Source organism: Dama dama, chromosome 22, assembly GCF_033118175.1.
Source record: "Dama dama isolate Ldn47 chromosome 22, ASM3311817v1, whole genome shotgun sequence".
Classification (NCBI taxonomy): domain Eukaryota; kingdom Metazoa; phylum Chordata; class Mammalia; order Artiodactyla; family Cervidae; genus Dama; species Dama dama.
In genome coordinates this window covers 33,798,403-33,817,130 of record NC_083702.1, presented here as the reverse complement: position 1 = coordinate 33,817,130, position 18,728 = coordinate 33,798,403, and the positions used below count along the sequence as shown (strand labels likewise).

At 43.7% G+C, this 18,728-nt stretch overlaps 1 protein-coding gene across 2 annotated transcripts in view; it reads left to right on the top strand.

Moving 5' to 3' along the window:
* Positions 1-654: 654 nt before the first annotated feature.
* SOX5 (SRY-box transcription factor 5) overlaps positions 655-18,728 on the top strand; it is a 1,090,517-nt gene continuing 1,072,443 nt past the window's right edge. The window contains exon 1 of one of the 2 annotated variants that reach the window (XM_061125136.1): positions 655-959. The gene's annotated coding sequence lies outside the window, so the exon portion shown is untranslated. Of the gene's footprint in view, positions 965-18,728 lie in introns of both variants that reach the window. The other variant, XM_061125135.1, reaches the window with a different exon arrangement.

The window sequence follows — 18,728 nt, the reverse complement described above, 5'->3', positions numbered from 1 at the left end:
GTGGTCGCTTTAAAAACCAAACCACTCGCCGCTCCAGCCTCCGCGCTGGGCGGCCGGCGGCTCGCCTCCCAGAAGGTTCCGCGGACAGCCGCAGACCCCCACGCGCGCCCTCCGCGCCGGCTTTCCCGCGTGCAAACGGGAGTCGGGGGGCGCCAAGGGGCCCAGGTGATGCTTCCAGGACAGCGGGTGAGGTTCCAGCGCAGGGAAGAAGTTGACAAAGGGGACTTGACTAAACACGAATGCATATTTATAGACGCGAGCTCCATCAAGATCTAGAGATAGTCTCCTTCTCCCTGCCTCCTTCCCCTCCTGCCATTTCATTTTATCGCTCCTTGAAGTGGAGGGCAGATTGTTTTCTTTAAAAAAAAAAAAAGAAAAAATTCCTGCCCGGTGTGGGTCATCGCCGCGTTATTTACAATCTAGTTACTCGGCAGCGGACGGGGAAGCCAACTCCGGGCTCTTTCCCCTTCGGATGGACAGAGAGGGCGACCGGGCGGCCCGCGGCAGGAAGGAGGTCAGGGTGGGTTTGCGGGCGCCCGGGGGGCGACCTGGAGGGAGCCCGAGCCCCCGCCCCGCCCCCGCCGCACCCCCCCGGGGCGGGCGCCGGGCCGAGCTGACCGGCGGCGGGTGCGCTGCCCTCGCCTCCCCCATTGTTCCGACTGTCTTTTTGCCTTTTGTTATTTGCACTCGCATTGTGTTGTTTGTCTCTGAAGCCACCTCATGACCAGCCAAGGGATTTCACCTCGTCCTTGAGAGCTACACGGGGAGCGCGAGCGAGCGAGCCAGAGACTGGGGGAGAGGGACGCGCGCGCGCACACACAGACACACACACAGACACACACACACACAGTGGAAAAGGCGAGCCACCAAACCCATCTCCAGTCTCCTCCCGGGGGGCCCCCCAGCCCGCCACTGTGCCACTTTGCATCCCGCGCCCGAGGAGACGCAGAGGAAAGCCGGTAAGGTGCGTGAATCGCAGCGTTTTAACTTTGTTGTGGGTCCCGACGTGGTTGCGGGCAGCCCTCCAAGGCGCAGCGCTCTCCCCGTGCCCGCCGCGCCGCACTCGCTCGCGGCTCCAGCTGGAGAGCCGGCGAAGGAGGGAGGGGGCCGCCGGCGGAGTTTCCTCAAGTACGGAGGGAGGGGGACAGGGTGGGGGCGCGGGGAGGCGGGAGGAGGTTCGGGGCTGACAGCCGCCCCGTCCCCCACCCGCGCTCGGGGGACGGCCGTCCGCCGGGGACCCCGGAGTGCGGGCTTGGACCCAGTTCAGCAAACGGGCTAACTTTATATATTTCGCTCGGGGAGCCTGCGTGCCGCTGCCGGTATTGTTTTGCAAGTGGTGGCGGTGGAGATGGTGATGAGCGAGGCGGGCCGGAGGAGCGCTGGGAAAACGCTAAGGCTGGTCGGTGCCTCTCGGCCGGCGGCCCGCGGCAGCCCCTTAAAGTTGGCCAGGGCGGGGTGGGGGGCTGGTGGTTCCGATCCTTCCCAGGACGGACGCGCGACCCCCGGCCCACCCCACTACCTGAGCGCTCCCCCGGTTGTCTTTTTGTTTCGCTTTCTGCCATCCCTCTCCGCATCAGTCCTCCTCCTCCCCAGCCCCCGCTCCCGGCCCCTCCCGCCCGGAATTTCGGAAAGGAGCCTCATCCTCGTAGATTCTAGGGATTTCAGACACCGGAAGCTTTAATGTTTAATTGCAACTACTTTTTTCACCCCCCACCCCGCTCCGAGTACGAAGTGGAGACCGCTCACGTGTTGTCACTTGAAGCGCGGGTTGGGGAAACCTCGCTTGCACTTTGGGCTCCAGTCCTCAAGCCAGGAAAAGAGGTTATACGAGTTAAGATCAAATTGCATTTGGAAATGTTTGTGTCTGTTAGCAGCAGTTGGTTGAGTATTGATCGGCTGGCATGGGATGCACACGAAGCACTGTTTACATATTTTAATAGTAACTTCCCTTCCACGTTACAAAGCGAATCTATTAATACATAGGTGGACCCTGGTGAATATCTAAAGACGCTGGCCTCTGTGACCAAAGGCAGAGCGGTGGCGAATGTGAATTCATGTCGTTATCTTCCTTTCCCAACTGAAAGCGGGTCAAAAAGAGAAATTCTGTGACTGTGCAAAACGATATTCTCAGTGCCAGCCAGCCCAGGCACTCTGGGTGGCAGTCAACTGTACTTTTTGAGAAAAGTTTAGGGATTAGTTATAACCCAGTTGAGATCCTCACTATATCCAGATATCCAAAGTAGTTTCTCAAGAAAAGCATGAGCCGGTTTCCCCAAGAGACTGCCTTCAGGCCCAGCACAGTTCTTTCGTTCAGGTCAAGACCGAGGAAGAGCTGGGGGATTTTGGGTAATAAGTGTGGGAATCTGCAGAGAGGCTAGACAGAGTGATTTGTTTCCTTGCTGTTCATAAATAATGGCCCCTAGTATCTTTCACACACACACACACAAAAACAAAACAAAACCACGCAAACAAAACAGGCCAATCAAGAAGGTGTGTGGGAGATTTGTAGGCAATGGACATTTCAATCAGAAAAACCAGAGCAGACTTTTTGATCAGGATTACCAGGAGTAAGGCTCGATTGCTAGAAGTGATTAGGTTAAGGGCCAGATGGTTTTAAAGTATACGGAAATGTTTTTTAACTTTGTCTTTTATAGCATTTACAAGGAGGACGCTCTCTTAGAGACTTTACAGAACTGCTGAATTTTGATCTGTCTAATTTTGAAAGAATTCAGCTGTACGGTGAACTGCCATTAACTCTGATAGGAAAGGAATCTGGTTTCCAACGCTGATACATGGGAGAGAGTTTCTGGGGGTGCTTCTTCCTGATTTAAATATAGCTCTGAGGCTGAAGCTTAGATAAATCCAGCCACAATGATTTAAAATCATAAGTACTTTCACTGAAAGTTCTCTTAGGCATTGTGTAAAGTTCTCCTGCAGATTATGTCATTAACTGTTTATTCCTCAGAAGTATACAAGATAAAAATCATAGGCATCACTTAAAACTGATGCAATACAGCATCAGTTAAATCCTTAAACTGGTAGGGATGGCTTTTGTTTGCCTAAGAGGTAGATCTTTCATCACACGCGTTGTTTAAAAACATTTAATTGTGGGGATGGGAAGGGATGTGCATAATTATTTAGTTATTTGTGTTAATTATATAGCAGCATACTCGCTTGAAATTCTTTTTTTCCCTTTCTTTCCAGTGGTCTTTCTAACAACCTTGTACATGGAGAAATAACAGAGTTTTTGTTTGCTTGTGGGTTAAAAAAAATCTTTTTGTAGCCATTTTGAGTGGGCAGTATTGAATCAATCTGATACAGACTTGAAAGTGTACTCTTAATACAGGAAAAAAGAGCTTGAACTCTTCATAGAGAAACCTTATACAGTTTTGTTGTTGAGATTGAACAGTTCTGGTTGAATGGCAGACAGGATTCAAAACTCAAACTTATTTGGTAAATAACCAGGCATTTGAGATCCAGTGGTTATTTCAAGTTAACTTAGTTCTATACATGTAAATGCACATCCTGTTTAGACTGACACATGGTTTTGTAAAAGAAAAAAAATGAATATATGCTTATAAAGATGTTATCTGTGGAGTATACGGAGTAAACAGTAAATAACAAGAGTGAAGTTTATACTGAGATATAGCTTCTTTTTTTTTTTTTTTATCCTTTTTGGGCATAAGGCAGAAGCTGTAGGGAGAGTTTAAAATTTCATTTTCCATTTAAAAAACTTGAATGCTTGGGGAATTTTTTTCTCTTTAAAGCAAATGAAAAATATGATATAATGATTAAAAGAACAAACTGTCTTCTTGTAAAAGCTGTATCCTTTTATTGAGTGATAGGCAATCATTGTTTTGAAGGTATGTCTAGATTATATAGGCTTCCCTGGTGGCTCAGACGGTAAAGAATCCACCCACAATGCCAGAGACCTGTGTTCGATCCCTGGGTGGGTAAGATCCCCTGGAAGAGGGCATGGCAACCCACTCCACTATTCTTGCCTGGAGAGTTTCCATGGACAGAGGAACCTGGTGGGCTGCAGTCCATGGGGTCGCAAAGAGTCAGACATGACTAAGCAAATAAGCGCAGCTAGATTATATAAAGTTATAATACTCAGGGCAGGATAAAACTTGTTTTTGTTACTCTAACATATACTGGATTTCAAATCACTTAGAGTTCTAACACTGAACACTATTTAGATTTCCAGCAGGTAGAATTGTTTGTTATGATTGATTGGCATAACCTGGATGATTCACCCAGTGTCTGATCACCTCTGGTAGCAGAGAATGCTGTAATTAGAATTTTGAGAGTAGCTTGGAAAACTTATTTGTCTAGGCTAGAAGTTGATGCGTTCCCTCACATGCTTATCACACTTCTTTAGCCTGAGAAATGGAGGTTTATTTGAAAGGTGAAGAAAGTGCTTGGCTGTTTCAAATAAGCTATATCCTGAGCTTAGATTTGTAGATAGTTAATAAAATAAAAGTCCAATTTTGTTCCAAACGTTGTTTTAAAACACCCATTTGTAAATTGTCTACATTTGGTTTTCATATGTTAATGATTTGGGATCTGAAACTTCTTTCAGAAAGGCATTTTGGTTTATCTTAAAAAACACCACACAAAACTGTCTAAACAACTCTGTAAATAAACTGTTCCAAATGCCTCAATTTGATGAATGAATTAAAGAATTATAGTTCTTAATCCAATTATGATCAGTCTTGTTATTTCCATTTCCCATTTGAGGGTGCTTAGGGAGTGGGGATGGTAAATGATTCTCAAATGTGAGTGGGGTCTTTGTTGTTTATTTTCTGTGTGTGATATAATCACTCATACCTAGGATTTAGGAGAAGGATTTCAGAGGAAGAAGCATACTTGAACCACCTTCAGTTAAACCAGCAGTGCATTTGCATGTAAAGTTGCTTTTAATGGAAGAATAAAATGAAGTTTTTAAGACTGTGAAGCCAGGATCTAACCTTTTGCTTAAAAATAGTGATTTTTATATTAAAAAGGGGCAAAATGGAACCCTTAAGGCCCAGTAGCAGGGCAGATACTCAGCCACTGTCGACATTTTCAGCTGGGCCATATCACGATGTGTCTATGGTGTTTTAAAATAAACTTTGCTATATACAGTGCCCTTGTTTTAGAAATGGGGAATATGCTTTTTGGGTTGTTTTCTCCCAACCCCTATGCCTTTAGCTGCCTTCGTGGGCACCCTTGAATGCTGTCCTGATCAGGGGCCTGGATTTAGGATAGGCCCAGTTTGCTTTAATGGACTCTTTTGAATTTTTGCCCCATTTGCCCAGTTTAACCTCTGGCTCATCAACTAATGAATTCAAAAGTGATAATAGCTTATTATGGTTTAATTATCTAACTAAATGTTGTTATTATTAATACTGCAGTTTATCGGGACCATCTAATGCCTTAGAGAAAAACACGGAGTATCAAGTGAAGCTACCGGGAAGAAATACTTATAAACATAGGCATTTTTTTGTTGTTGTACCACTCCAGTCATACCTTACAGGAAAGTAATTACTCTGCTTTTGAGCAAGAGTAACATTCAGTGGGGGAAGCATATTAATAAAATTAGGGGGGAAATGAATGCATTTAAAGAATCAATGCAATAGCCAGCCTTTGAAAATTGAGTCTTAAAAAAAAATTTCCGAGAAAAAAATGCATCTCCAGGAAATGGCACTGGTGGTGATGGTGTTGGTATTGAATGCTGCAGGTAGAGATCCTTTCATTCATTTTTTTTTTAACTGATTAATTTTTGGCTGTTCTGGGTCTTTGTTGCCGTGCAGGCTGTTCTCTAGTTGAGGTGAGCAGGGGCTACTCCCCAGTTGCAATGCGCAGGCTTCTCATTGCAGTGGCTTCTCTTGTTGCAGAGCGCACAAGCTTCAGTAGTTGTGGCCCATGGGCTCAGTAGTTGTGGCTCCTGAACTCTAGAGCACAGACTCAGTAGTTGTGGTCCACAGGCTTAGTTGCGCATGTGGGATCTTTCCAGATCAGGGATCGAACCTGTGTTCCCTGCATTAGCAGGAGGATTCCTTACCACGGAGCCACCGGGAAAGCCCCCATTCATCAATTCTTCATTGCTGAAAGTTTATTAGAAGTTTTAAAAAATGAGCCACCTGATTATATCTTTGATGCTTTTTTCAGTTACCTCATGATTATTTGCTACCCCTTGTCCAAAGGGGATAAATAAAACTGCAAAGGGATGCACTTTTGGCATTCCCTGGAAGCTCAATGCCTTGTCCCTGCAGCACCAGTTCAAGTCTGGGAGCTAGAGAATTCAGGAGGGAACCAGGATGCAAAAGAAGCCAGCCCACTAGCCTTCAGAGCTTTTCAATTTAGGTCTATTTATAATTCTTCCAGGACTTCACTTGGAGTTCTGAACATTCAGTGCTCTGCCCCTTTTCTTAACCTCTAAAACTGGAGATTATAATCCTTTTTTTTGTAGGAATATTGCCTGGATTACACTCAATATTGTATATCAGATACCTAGCATAGGGTGTCTCATGAACTAGGTGTTCCGTAATTGTTAGCTGCACTCCTCTCTTCCTTCAATCAAAGCTAGATTTTGATCATTAATAATGTTCAAAGCTTCATTTTGTACTTACTTTGAACTTATTTGAATCCAAGAAGAAAAATTTATCACTTTCTTGAGGCTGAGATCAACACTTCAAAATGGTGATTCAGTTAACATCTATGTATGATCTCTGACAATGTGGTTTTATTAAGATGCTGTATCTGGTGCAAGTGTGAATTCTATCTTTTATTCATATAAATGTTCCTCCGTGAAAGAAACAAAAGCTTTAGGACCTAACTATAGATCTCTCTTCTTGTTACAATTTTTGATTTCTTGTTGCAGATATAAACTAGGGAAGATTTATTGTGATTTCATCCATGGAGAGTCATCTGCCTCTGGGTTATATTAAGTTTAGCATGTATGGATAGAGAGAAGTTCCACTTGGAAAAAGAAATAAGTCTGCCTTTGCATTGTTTTGTCCTACAGGGTCAACAGCTCCCTCAAAGAAAATCTCATAGGTTTGTTTGTCTGAATTGGGTGCAAGGAGAAAGACACGATGTACCATTGCCTACTGGAATAGATGGTATACAGAACCTGGAAAAATTAGTTTGTTTTCTTTTCCCAATGATTCAGAGGATTTCTCTGTAAGTCAATTGACCAAAGATAAGGAAAAGACTTTTTTAAAAAAGCACATAACTTGGTTACTGCATTAGAGTCCATCAAGAAGTAGACACCAAGATATGATTCGACATGTAAGAAGGTTTTTGCAGGGAAGGCATAGGAGAAGCTGCGATCCAGGTTTGACACTTACGCAAGGAGAGAGGGAAGGAGAGAGGATTGAGTAGGAAGAAGCAGGGTGGTAGCTAGATGGTTTGGCTAGAGAGATAAGAGTCAGCCACTGGAGGAGCCCTCTGTCCCAGTGGAACGGCTGCATTCACAACACTCACTGTGCTCAGTGCTTGGCCGGGAGCAGTCCCTGGAAACAGGGCCTTGGAGCTCAAATGACACTGAAGTCATAGAGGGACAGCTGGTGGGGGCGCTGAGTTTGTTATATCCTGGCCACAGGAGATGTGAGTGGGGTAGTGGTTTGGAAGTATAGCCCTGAGTACTGGTGGTGGTGGTTTAGTTAGTCGGTGGCTTAGTCGCTAAGTCGTGTCCGACTCTTTTGCAACCCCATGGACTGTAGCCCGCCAGGCTCCTCTCTCCGTGGGATTTCCCAGGCAAGAATCGGAGTGGGTTGCTGTTTCCTACTCTAGGCAATCTTCCTGACCCAGAGATTGAACCCACATCTCCTGCATTGGCAGGCGGATTCTTTACCAGTGAACCAACAGGGAAGGCCCTGGTTGGGTGCACCTGCCACTAAAGAACAGACCTGGTGATTTCTTTGAGTTCTGACACCTTACTTTCCTCTGCTGTAAAATGAGAAAAATGATTGTGTCGCCTCACAGAGTGCTAGTCAAGATTGAGATTCTATGAGATTCTATATAAATCCACAGTACCACGTGTGGCACAGAGGACATGCTCAACATATATTTCTCTCTTCTTAATGTATTCATAACATGCAGTTGGGAGGTATAGGTGAATTGTATCAGGGGATTGTAAATATATGTTAACAACAGGTAGTTCATGTAATTAGAAGGTATGGTTTCTGTCAGCAAGCATCCTTCATGTCTGCCTTCTCAGAGTTGCCCCGTTTAGCTTTCAGGCGTCAGTCCTTATTTTTATGAGACTGTCAACCGTGCAACAGATAGACCAGCTGCTGACCTTGACCATCTTCAGGTAATTTGCCCTATAGCACGAGATAGACAGCACTCTCTCTTCATTTCCTTACCCCTCTAGGCTGCCTATTCAGCTGAGAAGCAACTTGCACTGTAAGTCTGCATTTTATCTTGAGCCTCAAACACCTTGCGAGTCTTTGCTCCCCTATGTTTCTGCTCCTAAACCAACTTTCCTCCCGCCACGAAGCACTGAACTCAAGTGGCCCTCAGCGCGAGCTACTGCTGTGATGAGTCACAGAGCCGCCAGCACTTTGCTTCGTTAGATTTGATCACTGCCATGAGCAGTCCTTCGATTGTCAGCTAAGAGACCCTTCAGGGAGTTGTCCCTTAATAGAAAGTCTCTTTTCTTCCCTCCTGTTGTAACTTTAAATTAAAAGAAACTGTAGAGGAGCTGGTGGCCTTGCAGCAGTTCATTCTTCTACCCACTGGGAGAACAACATCTGAGAAAAGACGTTATTGGACTGAGAATTGAGTTGTTGCTATTTTTTGGGGGGCCATTGTGGGGAGTGGGTTGGTTGTGAGGGAGGATCTGGCTCTCAGTAATGCCATGGGGGGTTGGGGGGGGTGATTCTTCGGTGCCTGCTGGGGAACCTTTGGGGGAATGGAAGACATTGGTTCAGCATCTTGGGATAATGAGATTGCTGGTGTCTTACCCCCGAGTTTTAGGTGGTTCTGTGTATTGTACTGTGGGAAACTGGCAGTGGGACAACTTCAGAATCCAGGGAGGATGGGAGGCAGGAAGAGGGAGCTAATTTTTGACACATTCCTCTGACGAGTGCCCCCTCTAGGGAATCTGTGCCCAGGATAAGGACTGCTTACTGTGAGGCTTCTGGCATAGTTTTCCCCAAATAGTGAGTGCTGGTTGCTTCCATGTCACTTGTTAAAAAGATGGACAAACTGAACGTTTGGAGAGCCTCTCTGCTGAGACCCGATCCTGCATTCTCTGCAGTTTCGGGTCCATCCCCACCCTGGGTTAGAACCTGCCCTCATTTTGGATGTCTGCTGGAATTCCCTGGTGCCCTGCGTGGCTACTGAAAGCTGAAGTTGTTTGAGGGGTGTAGCAGGGGCTGACTGCGATGTGCATGGACGTTCTTGTGATGCCCGCTGTCACTCTGCCGTATTGGCAGCCTGTCACTTGTATCTGGCACAGGCAGTCTCATTACTTTCCTCTTGGCCTGGGAGCTGCTCTGGAACAAGTGCATACCATTTCTTAGAATTCTGTCTTGACTTTTCCTACTTCGCTTTCTCAGCCGCATCTCCACTGTACCCTGACGGCTAGCAGAATAGTTGGGCCTTTGCACATTAAATCAGGAAATGAAGGGATAGTTTTGATGCACACTAACTAACCAACCAAACAAGTCTCCAAGTTTGTTTCTGTTTTCTGTTTTGGGTTTTTCGGCCGCTCAGCCTGTGGGGTCTTAGCTCCTGGATCAGGGATGGAACCTGAGCCCCACTGCATTAGAAGGCAAAGTGTTAACCACTGGACCACCAGGGAAGTCTCCTCTAAGTTTGCAAAGAAAGTTAATATGTGCTAAGTTGCTTCAGTCGTATCCAACTCTTGGACTGCAGCCTACCAGGCTCTTCTATCCATGGGATTCTCCAGGCAAGAATACTGAAGTGGGTTGCCATGCCCTTCTCCAGGGAATCTTCCTGACCCAGAGATCAGACCCAGGTCTCCTGCATTGCAGGCAGATTCTTTACCATCAGGAGCCACTAGGAAAAGTTGATGAACTCACTGTTTGTTTCCGGGGACCTCCTCAGCTCCACAAACATGCCTCGCTTCTGTCACTGCTTATTGGGCTTTTCTCAACCTTTCTCTTCCCACAAGGTCTTTATCCTCCTGCACCATCGCCACGTGCACTAAGTTAATCTCACCAGAGGAAGTGAGAAGTGGAGAATTTGCTAAATACACTGTTGCCTGATTTGAAAGGGGGGTAGCCAGAGGTGACAAACATTTGGAAGCTAAGCTCCTTGAGGGCACAGTGTTGTATTTCCAGCACAATCACAGTACTTGGAACATGGCAGCCACAGAATCAATGATGGCTAAGCCAACTTGTCTTCCAAACTAAGCTGCATTCTGATTCAAGGCACCCAGCATGATGGGGAGCTGAGAAAACTAATAATGGTTAGGCATCGACCATGTTCCAGGCACCTGCTAGGTGCTTTACATGGATAATCTCATTTAATCCTAACAGCCCACACATTAAGTGACTATTATCTCCTTTCCATAAACAAACTGCAAGGAGTCAGGTGCCTACTCATTCTCCACAACTAGTAAACAGGAGACTCAGACCTGGGGTTGATTTATTTATTCGGTTCCATATCCCAAATATTTAGAACAGTGTCTGGAACATAAGCAGGTGCTCAAATTTCAGTCTTTTTGACTCAGCGCCTCTTATACTCTTTCCATCATGCTATGGCCAAGATGCTGGTGTGGGTTCCTATCCATGAAATGCGAGCACTAACCATGCCTTCCTGTCTACCACAGGGGACAGTTAGGAGCAGGTGAGAAGTGTAAAGTAATTTCTAAACATCACTTATCATTATCAAGTACCCACTGATCCATTTACTAAGCCAAAGAATATTTATTGAACGCACAGATAGATATTGCTTAAGCTATACTTAACAGGAAATATTTTGACTTGAAGCAGAGATCCTGAATACATAAAAACTGACATCAAAGGAATTTATAGAGCAGTGTGTCTCAAAGGTGATCACCCAGTCATCTTGCTGAAAACCACCTGGGATGTTTTTGAAAATGTGCTTTTCTGTCCCCCTCTCAGACATAAGAAACCTGAACCCCTGTGGTTGGGAAGCCCTCTAACCCTGAATTTTTAACAAGAATGACTGGTGATTCTTTTGCACATAAAAGTTTGAGAACCAGTGATAAAAACTTTTTATTAATTCTCTTTGGTAGTAGGTTATATATATGGCTTATAGAGGTAAAGTAAGGTGCTCAAGGAGTAGCAGAAGTACCAGAATAAAGCACAGGTGATTGTTGGATTTGTAGAAAGACTTCTTGGTGAGTTGGTTTTAGGTTTTTGGTCATTTATTTAGGTTTTAAAGAACCTAAGTAAGTTTGAGTATATAGAATGTTAGCATGCTGAAGGTCAAGAGTGATGGGAACTGCCACAGAGTGGGTTGGGGTGGGGGAAGGATGGCAGTTATGTGCATTCCAGACTTAAAAAGATCTTTCTTTTCCAGGACAGATGGAGAGGTAAACTGGAGACCTGGGGTTGATTTATTTATTCGGTTCCATATCCCAAATATTTAGAACAGTGTCTGGAACATAAGCAGGTGCTTAAAGACCTTTGCTTAACAAATGAATAAAAACAGGTGGAGGGAGAGAGCAATGTGGAGAATAGATTAGAATAGCTTGATTATGATTATTGTGGTTAAAGAAATTGAGAAGGAAGATGCTGGGAAGGAATCCTAGTGAGACCAAATAAGGACAAGTTATAATTAGACTAATATGGTCCTTACAGGAGAGTGCCTTCAGACAAACAAATAAACAGTACAAAAGCAAACCTGGGGTTTGTATGGGATCAAATCATCCGGCTGCTGTTTGTGTGTATTATCCTGGGAGCAGCAATTACTACATGAGGATAAGGACTGAGTCTGTTTTGTTCTCCAAATGATCAGAGTCCTTAATAAATATTTATTGAATAAGTGACCGGGTTTCCACATGGGCTGGAAAAGAAAGCTTTTAAATGATACAAAAATATCTTGTAAAAAGAGAAAAAGAATCTTGATGAATGCTAACCAATAATGGATGATGATGAAAATAGCAAATCTTCATAAAAACTGCAAGTTCTTAGGCAGTCTATTTGGAATTTAGGAGCATCTCCATCTGATGGTTTGCCTGTCACCAGACAGTGCTTTGCTGTTCATGTCACTTTCATTTTGCTGTGTCGAAAATCCCCTGTGATGCCTAGCACAGTGCCTTGCTGATGTTGGCTATTGAATAAGTAATTGCTGAAGGGTTCAGTCTGTGAATGAAGGGTATTGACTTGGGGTGGGGGAGAGGGGAAATCGAAAGCAGATGAGGAAGAGAGTGGCCTTCCTTCACTTAGAATTCCCAGAGTGGCCTGTGGTCCAGTGACCTTTAGCAGGCAGATTTCCCATATAACTCAAAGGCTGGTTATTGTAATCTTGGGAAGAAGGATGCTTGCTAAGGTAATGACTGCAAAGGTGGGTTCAGCATTGTTCAAAGAGGCAGCCATTCATTTGATCTGGAAAGTCAGGCTGGAAAATGTATTGGGGGAAGAAACGGTAAAAAAGTAATTCTAAACCTAACAGGAGTTTCAGTAGAAAAATGGCTCTAATTCAAGCGGTGTAATGTTAACATCAATGTGTGTCTCGTGGCTCAAGCCCCGCATCCTGCTTTGGAAATAAAAGGAGATTGTGTAAAGAATTAGCAATACAAGGCATTTTTAAGTGCTTTATTGCAGAGGCCTGTGATACTCCGTGAAATCTATGCAGGCTTTTTCTTCCTGCTGTGCTTAATTTCAGAATCTGATGCTATTACCTATCCTTGGAGAAAAAAAAAATCACTCTCTGTTAACTCTTAAAAACCGAGTCTAGCATTGTGCTGGCTTTCAATATAATCTTTCTGACATTTCTTGGGAAGAGAGCAGTGGTGCATGTAGCTGTGGAGGGGTTCTTGCCTCTAAGTTTAGTATCCAGGATTGCTTCTAGGGGGCGGCATTAGAGTAAGAGGGCAAGTTGGAAATAAATGTCGAAAGCACAAGTTTAGAAATGGCTCAAGCAGCTTGAAGAATAAGGTCTCTGAAAGAGTTGGCAGAGCTTGTGTTTGGCATGGATCCAGATCAGAAGCCAGAAAGGCAGATGCGTCCTAAAGAAGATCAGGCAGAAGCCAGGACAGGAGTTAACCGTTTATAACAGAGATGACTATCTTCTTGTGATATGAAGAGAAGCCCTCCACATAAGTTCCCTGGCATGCCATCACCATGCTCCTTCACCTGTCTAGCTTGAAATAACAGTTGATGATTGATAGTTTACTGTTGCCAGGCATTGTGCTAGGCAGTTTATTTTTATTGGCTCTTCCCAGGAATAATGTAGATGTAGATACACGTTGATCCATTTTACAGATAAGAAAACTGAACTGGCCCCAAGTAGTAGTAGAGCTGGCATCTGATGGAGCTGAGCCTTGAACACAGAGTGGTCTGACTCAGAGGCTGGGGCTCTTGCCCACTGTAACATGGGAAGTATATTTTAAGTCCAGTTGAGTCATGGCTCAAAATGCTGCTTGTGTTTTCCTCTTCCTCTACACATGTACTTCTATCACTCTAGGATCGGCTCTTTTCTGCTTGTTTCTGAACTTTGGCAAAGTTCCCCAAAGTGGGATCTCTCCTTACAATTTACACTGTTGACTGCTGTCAGGTCAGTCTTCCTGACATGCTGTTTAGATTGTGTTGCCCCTTTCCTGAACATTCATGGTGCCTGAATACCATACCCCCATAGGATCCAGACCTTTAAGTCTGCTTTCTAAGGGCCTTACCATCTTCTCCAAGCCTTCTACGTTTCCAGGCTCATATTGGAAACTGTCCTTTTGAGACCAGTTTGCTTCTGATCTGGATTCAAGCTGAGCATGGTGTCCCAAACGGCTCTCAAAGTGTCTGCGACACGTGAGCCTTGTCAACTCCTCTCAGAATGGTCATGTCAGGGGCCTTCCAAGGATATCTCATGAAAAGTTAGTGCTCGCATCTGAACTCTGTGACTCCGGGAATTTTTCCCAAGTTGCTTTTCCATCTGCTTCAGACCTCCTCACCGTCTGACTTTCCTTGATTCCCAATCCGCTTGACTCTGGGTTTAAACTTTCTCTTTTGATGTGTCATTCATTCATTCAGTGATTAGCAAATATTTGTTGAGCACCTACTATGAGCCAGACCCCACTTTAACTGCTAGAGAGTCTGTGATGTGTGGAACAGGCACATACCTTATAAACAAGATATATATACCTTATATACAGATCTTTGTATATCACCTGCATTTGTGATTGTAAGCTGTAGAACTGTGCTTTGCAGGAGTATATACAACACGGAGGATAAGTGTCTGCTATTTTGGCAGGACAGCCAGAGGAGGCAGCCATGAGGACATCACATTTGAAGGATGGTTACTGAGGTCTCATTGGGGGTCTCATCCCTGGTGGCTCAGATAGTAAAGAATCTCCCTGCAATGTTGGAGACCCAGGTTCAATCCCTGGGTTTGGAAGATCCCCTGAGAAGGGAATGGCAACCCACTCCAGTATTCTTGCCTGCAGAACTCCATGGACAGAGGAACCTGGTGTGCTACAGTCCATGGGGTTACAAAGAGTCAGACACGACTGAGTGATTAACACGTTAATGAGAAAAAGAGGACAAGAGAAAAAAACCTTTGAGACGTATGAGTAGTATATGCAAAGGTTCCAGAGAGAGAGGGGTGGGTGTGTTCTTGGAACTAGAAGGCCAGCATTGCTGGAGCAGAGTGACTGGGAAATGGACATCGATGGGGCTGCAAAGGTGAGTCTTCAAAGGTGAATCTTCAAATAAGAGTGATAAGAAACCCATTGAACAGTTTTAAGCAAGAGACTAATAAAATTTGTGACCAGAGCATGTAGACCAACTTTAAGAGAAGAAGGAAAGGATTTGGCAAGCTTGTAAGGAAGCTGTCGCAGTGATTTGCACAAGAGAAAGATGGTGGCTTTGATTTTGGACTTTAGCAGTAGTATCAGAGATGGAGACAACAGGAAAGGTTTTACAAGCGAACATGGAGGGGAGATCACCCAGTTTCACTGCTCTGTATCTGCCCCCACCCAAATTCTACCAACCTAATTGAATATTCCATCTGATAATTAATAAAATGTCTTCTTGTTCGTAAGTTTGGGAAAAAGATATATAAGTCCATACGCCTCCCAGGGACGCTGCCGGCTGTATCTATACCTCCTTTAGCCCTTGAGTATTCAAGCAGAGTGGAGAAGGAAATGGCAACTCACTCCAGTATTCTTGCCTGGAAAATTCCATGGACGGAGGAACCTGGCAGACTATAGTCCATGGGGTTGCAGAGTCGGCCATGACTGAGCACATCAGTAGCATTCAAGCAGAGAGATTTGACACAAAATGTGCAATGTCTTCTGTCTATACATATATATTTGCTTTCATGTTTCTGGACTTTCCTTTGGTATATATCATCCCCTCCCATAGATTTCCTGAAACACTACCCATCCCTTAATTTCCAAGTTGAAGTTGGCTTTTTTCACAGCATCCTTACAGAATCTACTGACTGATGCTTTCTCCTTGTGATCTGATGATATTTACATCTATAGCCACTTTTAAAGCTTTGAGTGTTCCATGTTATAAGCATGTTGTGAACATGTCTTATCTTTTGGGAGATCCTGTGACTTTGCCTAGGGATGTGGATTTGTAGTTCAGTATTATACTCTTATTGTGGATCCTCATTTACATCTTTAGTATGGCAGTCTACTTAACCTCCCTCAGTCTGTGATTCCTCATCTGCAGAATGGGGTTAATTATATGTACTTCATAAAGCAGTTGTGTAGAATCAATGAAAGAAAGAGTATAAAGTCTATAAAACAATCTTTGGCCATAATGAGTTCTGCTACATGATGACATTTTATGGTCATAAATGTTATTCTTTGAAATCAGAAACCTGTGTCTTATGACTACTTTTATCTACTTGGAGCTCAGTAAAAATTTATGGAGTTCACATTTAAATTTAAATTTATGTATCACTTCTGCCAGGGGATACAAATATAAGTACATTTTGGTTCTTGTCTGCACAAACCTCTATTTGATAGGGAAGTTAGTAACATAAACTGGTAATTATGTATCAGTGTGATAGGTATAGTGTTAGAGTATTTTGAGAGCAAGGAATAGAGGTTGGGGAAGGTTTTCTAAGTGAATTGAAGTATGAGCTGAGTATTTTATTGATCAATTAAATGTATATTGAAATAATGTGTATGCATTGTGTAAAACTCAAAGCTACATAACAAAATAGCACACCTGTCTTATTGATGATCATGCCGCTATTACTTCCAACTCTGTATCTGTATTTCTGAATAAAATGTTTATTCCTTATTTTCCAAAAAATGTGAGTTGTTGATTGACTTCCTACTAGTTGGCCTTGTTATACTACTCTTCCCCCACCCCTGCTTCCTAATATCACACATATTCCTTTTCCCATTATCTCAATGTATTTTCATCTCCCTCCTTTTTTAGAGTTAAATCAGTTCAGTAAACACAGTCACAGGAATTCCCTGGTGGTCCAGTGGTTAGCACTTGGTGTTTTCACTCCTGGGGCCAGTTTGATCCCTCCCTGGTCGGGAAGCTAAGATCCTGCAAGCTGTGAAGCAACCCCCCCCCCCCAAAAAAAATAATCCCCCCAAAACAAAAACCCAAACAAACAAAAAACAAACACACAGTTACTTTGACTCTGTAAGTGTTGTTTATCACTGAGAATTTGGTATATTGATTACTTGTACTTTTTATAGAACATTTTTGGTTTTTCTGGAGTTAATAATGGTTTCTATTCAAACCCACAAGTTTTAGTAAAAGTGTTCAATGTTCCCTGGGATTTCTGAGTCAGGCTTAAAAAGGGGGAGTAACATAATCAGGGTAGACTTTAGGGGCAGTCAGCTGTGGTTGAAAAGATCATTTTATCCCTGACATCATTTAGAATTATTCTTAGAATTAGATAATAAAAAGCCCATTGACTTTTATTTAGTTATATTGTTCTTCTTAAAAGTTCTGCAGACACTACATCCACTTATTGCCTGTACTTGGGCACACTGCTCCTGCCAGGCTGCCGCTGGTAAGGCTCTGAGTTAAGTAAGCTTAGAAAGGCAGAGGGAGGTACTCTGAGAAGGGAGGAAGGTATTCCAAACAGGCAGGACGGTGTGACTAAAAAGGAAAGAAGGTGAGAAATAGCATGGCGTGTTTGTGAAATTACAAACTGTGTGGTGTTGGTAGAACATAAAGTACATGATAGGAACCAGCTGAGATGAGGCTGTGATGTTGGCAATGGTCGGATCAAGGTGATCTTTTTGTCATAGACCCAAAAGCCCCAAATTCTGTCTTGTAGGTCATGGGGAACCTTATGGTGTTGAATAATATGGTCTGTTTTGCTTGTGAATGAACTAATGGCATACTGCACAAAAAAGTGGAAAACTGTCTCAAGTCAGCAATTAAAATGCATATTTGGTGACATGTTAGTACTTTAGGGGTACCCCACCAATAAAGTTTTTAGAGCACACAGTCCTTTAGAATGTGTGCATGCATGCACGCACACATATTCATAATTTATGTTCATGTGTTGTACTGGACCTAACAGCCTGCAGTAAACACTAAGGGCAAGGTTCGGTTTAAAGGACAATTGAAGTAATAGATTAGGTAGTAGTCCATCGGAGTTCCCTGGAGACCAACTCTGACGTGTAGAGTTGCATGCATTGGGTTTATTGGGAAGGCTCTTGGGGACAACACTCATGAAGGGCTGAGGAAGGCAGGATGAGTCTAGGGACTGTGATGCAGCTGAGGCTTCAGCTAGCCTGTGCATTACTCTGGAACTGGATGGCTCCTCAGAGATGTCCTGAACTGAGGCAAGGGGGCCAGGCCTTTGTAACCATACGTTGGTGCTGGATGTGAGCCATCCCTGAGGAGCAGGGGGAAGTTTGTATGAGGGTAGTTCTGCAGAGGGGGCTTAGATGTGAGTATTCAGCAGCCAACACTCTTGGAAAGTGGGAAATGAGCACCACTAAGTAGCATACTACAGTATCCACTAAATGCAGCCTTCTGAGACTGTACTTTTTTGAATTCCCATAGATTTTCCTTGAAATATGGCTGACAAAGGGGTAAGCAGTGGGTCTTAGAGATATGGTTCTGCCATTTTCCCATGTTCACTTGTATTGGCATTATTAGTATTACTTTGAAAACCTCTGGACTTTTGTAGGATATATTTTAAAACCATTTGTTAGCTTAATATGAATTAATTTAACTAAATGTTTAAATGGTGTAGTCCGTAAGGCCACAATGTGTGACAAAATGGTGAGACAGAAGACAGTGGCATTAACATTCAGTCCTTCTAGTTGTGAAATGAAGGCCCCTGTGGCAATCTATTAATAGTTAGATTAAAAAAAAGAAATATGTGGATCATTGGAACTTCCAGCTTTGGAGAAAATGTCTTTATGAAATGAGACCAAGAGAACATTTTAATTGGAGGTAGGATAGCTGATTGGACATAGACATATGGTGATAGAGATGGTGTCTCTGTGTATTGACAAACAAGGAGGAATTCTTGCCCAGTATGCAGACAATAGTGTAGCCTAGGTTTTCGGGTTCCCAGATAGGCATCTAAGTCAGTGTTCTCCTAACTTCCTTTGATCATGTATATACACCATGAATAAAAAATAAAAT